Consider the following 13585-nt stretch of genomic DNA (forward strand, 5'->3'; position numbering starts at 1 on the left):
TACATCATCAAATGAACTTATTCTTAAGGTCATAAGGATAAAATGAATTGCATTTGGTCGCTAAAAAATTGTATATTTTTTACACCAGATTGCTAAAGCCTGCAGGTTTTTAGACTGTTACATACTATAGAAAACTTGTATTTTCATGCCATTTTGCCTCTGTAGGATTTTTCAGCCTTTGGATTTTATGATTTTCTGCAACACAGCCCAGGAAATTGAGCCAGCTGGTGAATGGAGCCCAGCTGACTGATGTTTACCTGCCAGCCATCACAGAAAAGACGTCAAACACACAAGCAGCGACAGTAAAACTCAGCCAGTCTTGTCCTTATGTGTACGGCAGCAGACGCCGCAGATCCACCTCGTCTGTCATCTCACAAAGAGCCCCAGACTTCAGTGCTAAAACGGTGAAGAAGCAGCATGCAGCGTTTAGTTTTAGAGTTGACACTGATACACAAATCCACACTGAGGCCATGCACACAAGTCAGTGTTGAGATACAGCTCTGGCTTTGTGTATTTCTGGCAGAACTTTCTCAGCTACATCACTTTTACAATGACAGGATGTTTTTTCTCAGTTTATGATCAACCTTCCATTAGTCATTGGCTAATCTAGAGCTTTTATCCAAAGTCTTTAACGAGCACATATTTACAGCACAGAGTGGATTCAGAATAAGCAATAATAAAGAAGCACCTTTCTCAACTTTAGAAAAGTGGCTCATTTCCAGGGCAATAATAAAATAAAGAAAAAACTTTTAAATAATGGCTCAAGATTGATATATTTCAGAGTGATTTCATTCTTTCATTCATTTATTCATCTTTATTAATCCTGGTCATGGTTGCATTGGATAACTAAAGCAAATACACCCTACATGGGATGCCAGTTAATGGAAATATTTTGCAAATTATATTACCTTTTTAAACACATACAATTATTTTATTTTATTTTTTAGAATAAAAAACTGCTTCTTTAAATTGAATATGAGTAAAATATGTTTTATCTTTCATAGATTCAAAGAGTTTTGCTTTAACATTCAAATATCTTATTTTATTTTCATTTCTCTCTTCCTAATCAGAATTATCTAAAGGAACAAAAAGAGTCAAGGAAGTCTAATGTCTTAGTGACAATGTTATACCTGGGCCAGGGAAAGTCTGGGACCACCCAAGATGACATGAAAGTGCTTCAGCAGAAATGTGGAGGGGAGAACATCTGTGTCTTTAAAGGATCTGTTCAGCCTGGAGGTAATAAGACCAGACATTGCAGACCAAGCAGCCAGGAAGTAAAATTCCATAATTCAAAGAGTTCTGAAAGATAGCTTACTTTTATACCTGGCATGGAGGACTAAAATGATGGCCCATTTTCCCTAATCTTCTTCAGCTGAGTAAGACATATCACAATTACTGTGATTAACCATAATTTTCTCATTTATAGAGCAGTTCCAGTTTATTTCTCAGAGACACCTTGGCTATCCATTCAGTGCCACTTTATACGTCAATGGAATAATGGCTGGTAGAATAAGTTCATGCTGTGAGTATCGTTACACCCCCGGCTTTCAGCAAGGCCGCAAGAGCTGTTTTAGACTGATCCGACTGAGTGGTGGGAAGCCCTGCTATAAGTAAGTGTTCTCTATCATGCATTAGATATACTGTAACTTTGGTATAATACTCTTTGTCTATAATTTTCTGCTATTTTGAGATAAGTCTTGCATTAAGCCTGTAATGTTTCTTATTGACCTGACCTCTTGTATAAAGACACAGTCCTCTGTGATGTACTGTAATAGTGTCTTTACACAATTGTGTGTAAAGACTAAATTTTTCTTCTTCTTCTTCTTCTTCTTCTTCTTCTTCTTCTTCTTCTTGTTAGGAAGAATGTTGAGTTAAATTGTGTTGAAAATAAAGATAAAGAAGTTCATTTGAGTTCATATTAAAGTTGAAGTTGAGGTTGGGGACTTGAAGTGTGTTGATTTGTGATGAGATTTAAAATAAGGGATAAGCTGAAGTTCAGTTGATTTTAGGGATTGAGTGGAACTTAAGTTGAGTTAGTGGAATTAGTTGATGTTGAAGGTGAATTAGAATAAATTGATGTTAAATTATTAAATTAAGTTTAATTCACGTTATGTTGAAGTTGAGTTCAAGTTAAGTTTCTGTTGAGGTAAGGTTGGGGTGAGTTGAGTTGAAGTTGATCTGAAGTTGATCTAAAGTTAAAAGGTAACATTAAAGTTGATTTTGAGATTAGGCTTGCTTGAATTAAAATTGATTTTTGAAACATTGAAGAATTTATTAGAGTTTAGATGAATTAAGTTGAAGTTGAATTTAACTTAAACTTGAGTTGGCATTACGTTGGCTTGAGTTAAACTGAGTCAGATTTGGGTGAAAGTTGACATTGTTGAGACATTGTTGAACTGAAGTGGAGTTGAATTAAGTTTCAATTAACTTTTAGTGGATTTAAAGATTAAATCGATATTGAAATTGGAATGAATTGATGTTACAGTTTATTTGAGGTCATGTTGAGATGATCTAAGATGAGCTGAATTATGACATTGCTGTTTCTATTTATTCCAGATGTGTGAATTCTAGACACGGTATTGGCAATGAACCAGATGATATTATTCATCACAGTATCTCCACGCTTAAATCCCTTAAATCTCATGAAGGTTGGATGAACTGTATTTCACTGAATGTTACTAGTTTTCCACCTTTACATACTTATAATACTTGCATTAGGTTAGATCATCTTTTATACCATTTCTAGGTGACATGGACTCCTGTCGTTCTTCCCCTTTGTTCATCCCTACTGGAATGGAGAGATCTGTACATAGAACAAGAAATCTTCCTAAAGATGTCAGCAAGGTTCTAACAGATAGTGAAGATATGAATGACAGCAGAACAGACAGAAAACGGCCCAAGCGACAGAAGAGGCATTATGGCCGACAAAGAGACAACAAGGGCTCTGAGGCATCCCAGGTCAAAAAAGACACCACAGAGGATGAAACCAAATCAACTGTCCCGAATAGTCCGATACTTCCTCTAGAAAAATCAGAGAATTTGAGGAAAAATGACAAAGAGAAGCCAAAGACTAGCAATAAAGGCAAAGTCCTAGGTGAATATTTAACTTCTAAAATTGTGCTTGTGAAAGATTTGGACATTATTGCATCTCTTAAAACTCATAACCACTCTAAGCATAAATGTTATATTTCATTTAATAAAACCATTCAAACAAACAGAAGTTATGGGCAGTTGTGCTTCTTAAAGATTTATTACAGGACAAAGAAGCCCTGAGTAAGCAAACTGGAAAGAAAACGCTAGATCCCCAGGAATCAAATGGCAAAAGCAGAAACGGGGATAGACTAAGAGACTTCTATGAAGAATGTGTTGAAATGAGCACTGGTCTGGAATCAGGCCTAGAACAACACAACTGGTTCAAAGCAAACAGTAAGTAAAAGAACTGTGGCTTTACTGCTCACAGACAAGGTTCCCATTGAGTCGTTTAATTTGATTCATACTGAGTCACTTTTACAAAATACAGAAAAAAGCGTTTTTAATGCAGCACTATACTACATGAAAATATGCCAGGAAATTGTTTAAAACCTATGGGTCTACTGATTCTTCCTTATTACTCAAATGCAGAATATTTATTGTCAATTGTGGATAAATGTAATCTGAGACAGTTCTTGATCACAAAATGACTTTTAGAATACAAGAGCAGAACATTCTAGAGGATTTTTAAGACCATAGATTATAATCATAGAGGATGAAACATGATATTTTACATCTGCTGTAACATCGACTGCTGTTTTTTTCCCTATTCTTAGAATTTGAGAGGAATAAGCTCAGAGAGCAGCTTACTTCGGCTCCCCGTCCTAATGATTCAGCTACCGAGCTGGAGCTCAGTGAAGAGAGTGATAACAATGTTGTCTATTCAATATCAGGGAAGCCCAGGAATGATTTAAAAAGCCAAGGTTGGTAACTCAACTTACATACAACTCATAAATTCCCCTGTGTAAAAAAATCAATAAATAAATACAATTGTCATTTACATATTTATATGCCACACTGATGTCATGTATTCAGGTTAACAATGTATTCCCTTTTTAGAGATCTCAGAAAATGACAAGTCTGAGAAAAATCAAGAATTGCAAATAAAGGTTGGTTCAATCACACATGCATGCATACATTTTACCCTGCAATAATATTGTACACATGCACATACACAATGCCCATAACTATTTTCCACTGTAAAGTTGAACTAAATCAAAGACTATGTATGTTTATTTGAGATCCAGAAAAAAAAGAGTCTTACTGTATCATAACATGTCTTTGATTTGTTTGTTTGTTTGATTGATTTGCCTTTGTTTTAATTAAAAAGTAGATTATAATAGAAAAATTACAGGAGGTATAAACTTTAGGTAAGACAATATGCATATGAGAAAACAAGAGTGTGCATTGAAAAGCAAAGCACTGTTCCATGCTCTGGACTACAGCTTGTTTCACACTGAAGTAATTACAAACATTTTTTCTTTTTCTTAAATCAAGCTTTATAACTTATAAAGTGTTTATAACAGGCACAGCGTCTGTGGCCAAAATGAAAATGATGAACATGCATGTAGCTTAGAGGCAAAGTTTCCTGGCATCAAGCAGGATGACTTTTGAATGAAATAAACCAATGCCCATTTTCCTGATCAGCTGGCTATATGAAACAGACCCAATTACTTTGTTTTGTAGACACAGACGAGTACATATTAGCGCTGCATAAGCAAAACTGACCACACTAACCATTCTTACAACTTAGCCAGCAGTAGCAGTAATAGATGGAGTAGAATTGTTGACATCTGTATAGGAAAAAATGGCTACAAGACCTACAAAATGCTCATTCATATAATATGAAACCAGCCCAAGTCATGCAATTATTTAATCATATTTTATTAGCCAAACACATAAAATCATGCAGACACAGGCCAAGACCTTCAGTTTATGTTAATATTCAAGATCAGAATAGAGAAATGGTAATAATCTCAGTGACAATGAGAGCAGCATTGTTGTTGCTTTTAGATGGGTTGTTTTTAGTATTTCTGAAACTGCTGATCTGTGATTTTCACATGCACCACTATAGAGTTTACTGAGAATGCTGTGACTAAAAAAAAAACTAAAAAAAAAAAACATTCAGTAAGTGGCAGTTCCACAGTTGAAAGCACCTTGCCGATTAGATAGCCTTCAAAGTTGATGTGTTATTGTGCGGTTGCAGCCCATCTTCCTAAATAGGTTGTGCATTCTGAGATGCTTTTCCGTTCACCATGGTTGTAACGGGTGATTATTTTAGTAACTACAGCATCCCTATCAGCTTGAACCAGTCTGGACCTGACATATAGCAATGTTTATTGTATTGTGTGGTCTGTATTGGACAAATAAAGATATAGATACTATTTAATTTAATTTATACTAATTATAAAATTCCATCTCAATCCCTATGTAAGAGTATACATTGCATCAAGATACTCCTTTATGTTTTCTTTGCAATATTCAGCAGGATGGAACAACTCCTGAATTTATGCAGTATATTATAACAGAGTTGTATATTGTACTGTATGTTGTAGAATAAAGTACTATACATCGATGTGCTTCTAAACATTTACTACAGCTGGATGCTATGATGGAGGTGTTGAATACATCAGATGAGGTGGAGCTGGTGCTGAGGAATACAGGAGTGACAGATGAACTGTTAATGAGTTTTGTTGCAGCACTGAAAAACAGTCAATCTGAGGTCACTTTGGTCAACCTTAATCTCAACCATATTGGACCCCCAGGAGTTCCTGTTCTACTGGACCTTCTGCAGGCAAAATCAGAGATCAGGGGACTATTGTAAGCCACCAAATAAATTGAATTAATGTGTCAAACTCAGTATAATTAGGATAATATTAGAGACAGTTTTGTTCAGAATCACCCTGTAATTATAAACAAACATTTCTTTTTTGTGTAGGTTGTTTGGAAATCATCTAGGCGATGTAGGACTTCAGATCCTGCTTAGTGGTGTGGCTGATCTTCAGGAAAAAACAGCAGCAAGAATGCCAGCATATCTTTCTCAGACAAGCTTTGCACTCATAGAGCTGGATTTGGGTGGAAATGGGATTGGCAGTGAGGGTCTGAGAGTATTAGGTACCTTTATAAGGTATCACTCTCAGCTGCAATATCTGGGCCTGGCCCAAACATGTTGCTCTAGCATCGAGGCCTGGTATGACTTTTTTGAAAGTCTGAAGGTAAACAATAAACTAGTCCACATAATTCTAGATGAGAACAGCCTAGGTGACCAAGGGGTCAAACTATTTGCTGAGGCTCTGCAAATCTGTGAAGGCTTGAGAAAAATAGACTTAGACCGTAATAATTTTGGTGAGGTTGGAGGAAATGCTCTTCTTGAGGCACTCTCCAGGAGCCAATGTTCTCTTGAGCACTTAAGCTTAGAGGAGAACTATATCAGTACAGCACTGATGAGCAGATTTCAGCAAATGGTTAAGACATGCGACATATGAAGTACTTTAACAGCTTAGAACTAGAAATTGTACTATAAATCCTGAAATGCAAACTGTAAATGAATTGTTTTCCGGACTTTACCAAAACGGGAAGCTGAGCAACTTTGTGACCTGCATGTGCCTGCCTTCCAGCAATTCCAAATAAACTGCTTTATTCAGAGTTCCATCTGCTTGGCCGTTCAATATAAACTTGGCCCTTGAACATGAAAGTTCACAGAAATATTTGCTTCAGCTCTTGAGAGGGGTTCTTGAGTCCTTCCCAGTTGGACGCTCATATTATCATAACTTTGAAGTCAATAATGTGTCTGTAATCCTACAACAGTGAAATTTTATAAAAGGTTTTTGATTCAGAGACCCTATTCATTTGAGGTCAGTATTTATCTCACCGTCCCTGACTTAAGCACAAGTACTGGATTTGTGATAATCATGATCTTTATGTTTCTGTTAATGAGGCAACATGGATCATTTATTGCATGGTGACTCTCTTTCCTAATTTGTACTCAATTTCACTGCATAAAATTGCCCAAACCTATAAATCAATTTATAAATATTTTATGAATAATTAGTACATGTAATATATGGATGAAAAGCCTTTAAGATATTTGTTATAATAAAATACTTAATTATTTCATTAATTTTTAAATAATCATTGAAAAAATAATATAATAAAAATGTATTACTGGGTTTCCTTCAGATTCTCCAGTTTACTCTCACATCCCAAACTGTACTAGTAAGTGGATTGACTAGTCCAGTTTGTACCTATAGGTGAAGGAGTATGTGAATGTGTGTGTTCTGGTGCTTTGTGATGGAGTACTGTCTCATCCAGGGTGCATTCCTACATTATGCCTAGTGTTCTTGGAGTAAGTTCCATTAAGGTAAGGTCTTGGCATCCCAGCTGTTTCATTGTATCTCTCCACTGCTACATCACTCCATCAGCTGTTGTGATGAGCCAAATACATCTCCAGAGGTTTCAACAGTGAGACCTGGAATCCCAGGAGGGAACTTTCCTGTTTGTCCAGAGCAAACTGAAGGTTTTGATGGCTTGCCAGTGAGCCTGCCCTTGTGCTACAAAGGTCCACACATTAAATTCAGCACAATAAACAGTAAATACAAAAGAAAGTCAACATACAATATAATAAATACAATAAACAGCATACAAATATAAAATACACATTAACAGTATCTGGTAAAGGCTTGTTGAGGAGAGTGACCAGCTATTATTGGAAAAAAGTCTGTGTCTGACGGAGCAGTACCATTTATTCATGGAAATATGTAGAGATTTAACAAAATAAGAATGAAATCATACAAAACACATAACTGCAATGTACAGTATGTTTAAGCCAATTGCACTTAGACAGACAACAACACTGAATTAATAGAAACTACTAAAGAGACAGTGTAACATCACGACCTGGTACGCCCCCTCTAAACCGGCAGATGGAACCCTCACCAATTTTGACTCACTTCCAGGCCAAGATTGTTTCCGGCTTCCAAGGACATTTAAGCATCATGTGCCTAATGTTAGCGTGAAGTATTATTCCATTGTGTTTATACAAAGCCTTTCTTGTTTGCCATTGTTTAGTTGTGTATGTATTTGGACTAGTTATCCAGTGTGTTTTCCTTCCTTGGTTTTGAACATTTTTGCCTGTTTTTTTGACTGGGACTTTGGATTCCGTATTTGATTTGTTGTCTGTTATAAAATTTGCACAATTCTTGACAGAATACTTTGCCGCAGGGGAATCTAGTGGATGTCGACCAGCTCCAGGCCATCATCTCCCAGCAGTGAGAAATGCTCATGGTTAAAATGGTCATGGTTTTAAATGTACAGAATAACATGTCTGCACAGGAGGTCACAAAGATTTAAATGCGACTAAAGTATATCAGGGCGCTCAAGTTTTGAAGACAGGCAAGCGTGACATCTCCAACCCCAAAGTTGTTGTGTTTGGTAAGGATCGCTGACCACAATTTAACCAAATACATTGTATTGCTTTAATTTCCATTTATTAAGTTGTGTGTGTGTGTGTGTGTGTGTGTGTGTGTGTGTGTGTGTGTGTGTGTGTGTGTGTGTGTGTGTGTGTGTGTGTGTGTGTGTGTGTGTGTGTGTGTGTGAGAGAGAGAGAGAGAGAGAGAGAGAGAGAGAGAGAGAGAGAGAGAGAGAGAGAGAGAGAGAGAGAGAGAGAGAGAGAGAGAGAGAGATTATGACTGGTGTTGTTTATTGTAAGTGTTTGTTGCCTTTTTGGACTCCTTTATCATTTGTAATGTTGCTCCCATTTAAAACAGTCCGGCTCAAACCCAGCCATTTTTAGGGTCATGTTTGTTTTGTGTTGAGGTTTTGTTCAAACCGACCATCGAAAATACCCTCGCTAATGAATGTTTTTTTTTCATTGGTTGTTGCGATAAATCTTACCCAGATAGTGCTATTTTCTGATTGGCTATTGTGTAGCCTCTTTTTTTTTGATTGGCTGATAAGTGTCAGGCTCGACTAAGTGGTGCGGACAGATACAATTTGGGCGCTGCGGCATATTAAATATATGATACTGTAAATAGTCCAAAGGTTTTTTGAGTGTGAGTCAACGTGACACTTGACACTTGTGCGTGACACTTGACAGCCCTGGTATATACTACAAAAGTTGAGAGAATTAAAGAAACCAAGCATAGGTAGCTACAAAGGCTACCTACACTACCATGCATTACAACATTCTGTGTCATCGCTGTGGAAAATCAACCTATTGAAGAGGGCTACCTCACACACCAAATCACCACTATTACTTTCCAAATAGGATTATTTCACTGTGAGATCTCATTTTATATCATCTCATCACCCTCAAACCCCATCATCTTGGCCTCCCCTGGTTATGTGTACCTGACCCTCAGCTTTCATGGCAAAACAAGGAACTCACCCACTGGTTCTCCTACAGTACTGTCTTTGCCATTGCTTGCAGAACTCACTGGTGTGCCCCTGTCTAACCAGTTCTGTGGAAAGTCCTGAAATCAAGCCCACCACAAAAATTCAACATTTTCCACGTTCGGACAATTCTACAATACTTGTCTCAGCACCAAATCTATGCCACCAAAGCTGAGAAATGTGAGTTTCACAAAAACACCATTTCATTCTTGGGATATGTGATCACACAAGGTGAGGAGGAGATGGATCAAAGCAATGTAAAGACGGTGGCAGAGTGGCATCTTAACACTCTGTGAAGGAACTGAAATGCTTTCTGGGTTTTGCTAACTTTTATCTCTGCTTCATCCGGAACTATAGTTCCATAGCCTCTCCCATCACCTCCCTTCTGTGGTGCAACCTTAAATGAATCCTCTAGGATGACGCCTCTAAAGCGGCTTTTAACAAACTGAAAACATGCTTCACCATAGCTCCGATCCTGGAACACCCTGATCCCGATGCACCTCCATTGTGGAGGTAGCCGCATCCAGTTACGGTACTGTAGCTGTACTTTCCCAATGCCACGGTGAACCTGGGAAACTATACCCCTGTGCCTTCTACTCCCAAAAGTTAACACCAGCAGAAGCTAATTGCAATGTTGGCAACAGGGAACTCTTGTCCATTAAGGAAGCTTGTTTTCTACACTCTTCCACTTCACAGTAACCTATCAACCAGGTACAAAGAATAGTAAAGTAGAGACCCTCTCATGCTGCCACGACCCACTGCACGAATCCACATGTCCTGAACCCATCATACCCGCATACATTATATTGCTCCAGCCCGTTGGAACGGATCCATATGGCATCCAGTTCAAGTCACCCTGGTATTCATCGAACCACAGCCCTTGTCTACTGTGACCCGCTATGCCCCCTCTAAACTGACAGAGGGAACCCTCACCAGTTTTGACTCAATTCCAGGCCAAGATTGTTTCTGGCTTCCACGGACATTTAAACATCACGCGTGTTAGCGTGAAGTATTATTCCTTTGTGTTCATACCGAGCCTTTCTTGATTGCCATTGTTTAGCCTGTTGAGTATGACCATTGCTTGTTTGCTTCGATTACGGTTCTTGCCTCGCCTGTTTTTTAGATTAGTTCACTAGTTTGTTTTTCTTTCCCAGTTTTGACCATTTTTGGAATTTTTGTTTGTTATCAAATCTGCACATGGATCCCACACGCTCTGCTTCCGGAAGGCTTCTTTACAGACAGAAGAGAGAAAGATAAACAAGAGGGCCTGACTTGGAAGCAATCCTCAAGAAACTATAAACAAACAAAAAGGTGGTAGATGAGAAAATATAAGACACAAATACTTTCAATGACCAGAAAAGACATCACATAACAGAAAGGTTAGGAAATAGTCACAACAATATCAAAAGAATGCAGAAAGAGAGAATGGGAGCAATTTTCTGAGGAAACAAATATAAGAATATAGATAAATAAAAGAAACAAAAAGTTACAAATGAAAGATTTGGATTCACCTCATACAGAGACTGAGAAAAGGTTACAAGAAAGCAAACTCTGAAACCAATTAATCCTGACAAAGATAAAATATCAAAAATGATTCTGTTAGATGTAATAAAATCACTTCATCAATAATAAATTGTGCAGTATAATTCCTTTTCATGATATTCCTTTTCTGTGCATGATGACTGTGTAAGTTGTGTGAAGGCTCAGTCAGGAAGACATACAGTATATCTGTCAGTACCATGGAAAAACAAATTCAGTCATCAGGTTCTAAATCATACTATTTAATACTATCAGAAATTTTGAGGACAGTTTTCACTAATTATATTTGTCTTTCTTTTCATTCTCTTCTTCCAGAGAGGCTTATGTTCGGCTAACATGCTACTGAAGTTTTTACAAAAATACATTTTTATGACTCAGACCAAAGTTTAAACCCAAAGTTTATGGAAACAATGGAAATGTGTTTTTTTTAAAAACAGCTTACGAATATAACTGAATACACTGGAAAACTTGCAGAAAATAAAACCATACTAGTAGCCCATTTTAAACCAGCGTAAACCCATGCAGACAGTTATTAAGACATATTCATGTTAATGAACATGTTCTTAGTTTGTCCTTCAAGCTACACATCTGGCAGCTCACACATGTCCACAAGAAATTAAAAACCTCCTGTTTAATCCTGTGGGATCCCACTCCCTTTTTTTAGTCTCAACCAGATGCTTTGTGAACCTTTCTGACAAGCTTTCTAAACAAACTCAATAGTGAACCTCCTGTTCATATCTGTACTTGCATCTGTCAAACTCAGAGTCTGTGTATATGTGTGTGTGTGTGTGTGTGTGTGTGTGTGTGTGTGTGTGTGTGTGTGTGTGTGTGTGTGTGTGTGTGTGTGTGTGTGTGTGTGTGTGTGTGTGTGGGAAGGAGGACTTGGGAGACAGGCAATTGTTAAAGAGATTTGTGATTATTTTATTCTTATTTTCCTTATTCTTCCTTATTTAATGTAATGTATTGTAATAGAAAAATGTTGTGAATAATTAGAATGAATGAAATTAGGAACAGCAAAGATAACAAAGTGAGACTGAACTGTTTTCCAAACTTCACACTAAGCTTAAAAGATAAGAACTTTGTGACCGTTGCCCTGCCTGTGCAACAACATGATTAGAGGATGACAAGATCAGTGGAAGACACAAAATTATGAACCTTGGGTCCAGCATCTTGTATAAATAAACTGCTTTACAAGCAAACTAACTCACTCTGTTCAGACTTAGGTCGGGACAGACTGACTTCACACTTGCAAGTGTATTGAATAAATATGTTTGATATTCCACAGGACTCTGCTGCGTTCTTCTCTGCAACTTATTGACTAGTAATTGACTTATAATAGTTCACTTGAACTATTATCTTCGATTCATAGAATAGAATTTCCACCACAGTATACACTTTTCAAATGACTTCTTAAACTTAATAAAAAAAAAAAAACAGAAAAACACAAAACACTAAGCTGTTCAAGTTCATGTGCAAGCTCAAAGTGAGAGTGTTGAGTCAGTTTCTTTAGCGCCATCTTTCTTTGTCTCACAGCCTCTACTGAAAGGAAAACACACATACAGATGCCGTTAATAACACAACAGGTGAAAACAATCATGTTACCGGCTTGTTTCACCCATTTGATTGTTTTGTTTACAATGATTGATCCCTCTGCCACACATCCCCACTGCTCAGTTTCATAAGGGAGCTGGCTGTCCCTTATAGTACCACCTGAGTATATTTGTGAACATTTCTTTGCACACACCTCAACAATTTTGTGATTGGAAATTCCTTGCAATGAATCAAACTAAGGTCTTGTTACAATCTAGTTACAATCATACTATGCTGTTTTGAGGTCTGGAGTTCTCCAAGGTCTGATATGTATAGTGAATACTCACTGGGATACAAGGGAGGCCTTAGATAAGTCAGGGATCCAAGGCACCTCGAGGTCCATGAGTTTGCTAGTTCTAGTTCCTAGTTCCTACTGTAAATCTAGTGCTAACACTACCAGGGATGATGCCAAGTTTTACTTCATTAGCTAAATAAGTTGTGTCAAAGGATGGTGGTTTGGGTACAGGACCCACTAACCGGTGCCTGCCAGGATTCAACATCAGAGATGTTCTTCAAGGGTCTGGCCAACCCACTGTATCACTCCAGCTGCATTACACCTCTAGTAAGGATGCTCCAGGTGGCATTGGGGAAACAATACCACTACCAGACATTGTGGATTTCCAGGTGGATTTCCAGATCAATAATAAGAAGTGTAAAGCCACCTTAATGATGTCTAACTATAGTAGCCAAGCTTTTCACATATGACCAGCTACACATACAACCATTCAAATAAATGCCAGGTAGAATCACCAACTTATTCAGTACTGAGCCACATACTATATGTACCAGTGTTTCCTTTTAGCAGCTTATTATTTGGATAGCAATACCCAACAACTAGATGAGAGTCACAATACCACCACTGTGTGCTGTAATGTAAAGTAACAGAGAACAGCATTCAAAATGAGACTGTCAAATAACAAACCTGGTGTTTGACAAAGGTAATAATGGTTGACCAATACCACCAAGATGCTCAAATGGACTTGTTTCCCACAGATTGGCCAAATTAACATCTCTATAAAAACAAAAACGGAACAAT

This window comes from Tachysurus fulvidraco, chromosome 9 (genome assembly GCF_022655615.1).
Source record: "Tachysurus fulvidraco isolate hzauxx_2018 chromosome 9, HZAU_PFXX_2.0, whole genome shotgun sequence".
NCBI classification, from domain to species: Eukaryota; Metazoa; Chordata; class Actinopteri; order Siluriformes; family Bagridae; genus Tachysurus; species Tachysurus fulvidraco.